The sequence below is a fragment of the Octodon degus genome, unplaced genomic scaffold (assembly GCF_000260255.1).
Source record: "Octodon degus isolate 3935 unplaced genomic scaffold, OctDeg1.0 scaffold00256, whole genome shotgun sequence".
NCBI lineage: Eukaryota > Metazoa > Chordata > Mammalia > Rodentia > Octodontidae > Octodon > Octodon degus.
In genome coordinates this window covers 701418-703314 of record NW_004524832.1, presented here as the reverse complement: position 1 = coordinate 703314, position 1897 = coordinate 701418, and positions in this window count along the sequence as shown.

Here is a 1897-nt window from a genome sequence, read left to right as displayed (position 1 = left end):
TCCATGATTCATTCCTACCTTTAGTACATCCTTCCTGACAGCATCACTGGCAAAAACCTGCGTTAAATTTTTCTTTTCTTTTTTTTTTTTTTTTTCTCTCCTTCCTTCCTTCCTTCCTTTTTTCCTTCCTTCCTTCCCTCCCTCCTTCCCTCCTTCCCTCACTCCCTCTATCTCCTCCTTCCTTCCTTCCTTCCTTCCTTCCTTCCTTCCTTCCTTCCCTCCTTCCTTCTATTCTGTCTTTCCATGTTTTATACTCTGATATTTTGTGACTTACTATACATTCTTTGCTTATTGGTTTTCTTGGTATACCTAATTTCAAACTAGAAATAGGTTTACCTGGTTTTAAACATGTTGTGTTTTTGGCTCATTCTACTAATAATTGTAAATAGCTTTAAGCATATTTGAGTATATTATTTAATTGCAATCGCTGTTTCTGCAGCAGTCTAGAAGTTCTAGGGAATGTTTTTTTATTTTTTGGAATATCTGTGACTTGAATTTTTCATGTAGCAAATTGCTATAAAATATCTGCAAAAGTAATTTTTTCCAGATAAGTACTTGATTATTTAAGTATATGTTTATAGAATTTCAGATTATGCCACAACTGAGTTCATGATTTCTAATAAACATAAAGAAAATCATTTTACTATCTGTATGATCTCTGACTTGTAAGTAGTTTATTTTTTAAAAAATATCAATTTTTTGCTAATAAATCATCTATTTTCATTGCTGTATTCTAGAATAGTTGTAGAAAAACTTATTGAAACTTTTATTACTGTATTTTTGAATAATGTTGATTTTTACTTTAAAAACACATTCATATATTGTTATTATATCCAATGATCTTAGTTATTTCAAAAACAGGGAAGAAGATATGTGGCACTTGAATGCAGGACAGGTGCATTTTGGTGGAATAGAATGAAGTGAAGGAAATAAAAATGTCACAGATAGCTGTGGATGAGGGTAGATGCAGGCGGTGCAACTAGAAAGTTCTGGGTAATCACAAGGTGGGATGATGCCCTTGATCCCCTGCCCAGGTGGGTGTCTGCCTAAGCCCAAAGTTGTGTTCCACGTGTCTTGGCTACTCTCTGTCCAACCCAAATGTTTGCTCTAGAGAATAATCACTTCCCTCCTATTACAGTGTAAAGCCTGCTTCTTCCAGGATGATTTCTCTGATTAACATCCGGTGACCTCTGAATCGCCAACACCATTCTGGGTCCTCTCAGCCACTCTGCTTGGTTGCAGGAATTGGGGCTCTTATTCCTAGGGCTGGATACCTGTCTGTACTGCTTTCCTTACTGAACTATAATCATGAAGTTAAGACTATGCCTGATCTACATTTCTCCCTGAAACACTAAACAACACAGTTATGTGTCTGAGCCTTTCTAAATAAATTTGATCCTCAGGGGAAATTTCATACCAATTTCTTAATGGTAAATGGAAAGTATTTATTGTGTTTGTATATTTTCAAAATGTATATTTAAAAAGTAAAATGTATTTGTTTTATCACAGATTAAGATCCCTAATTCAAAAAATTAAAAATCTGAAATGCTTCACTATTTAAAATTTTTTGAGTACTGCCATTACACAATACATAGAGAAGATCATATTATAAAGCTCCATTTTATGCATAAAACCATGAAAATGCATAAAAATGTGTGTGCAGAACATAAATGAGTTTTGTGTTTTGGCTTAGGTGTCTACACCAAGACATCTCATAACATATATGTAAATATTCTAAGATCTGACAAATTCAAAATCTTATGTACTTTTGTTCTCAAACATTCCAAGTCAGGCACATTGGACCTACAGTCTGATTAAAAGATAAGACAAAAAAGCAGAGATGGATATCTGAGAATTCAAGTAGCTGCTGCAAGTTGACTTCAGAGTGGCCATTATA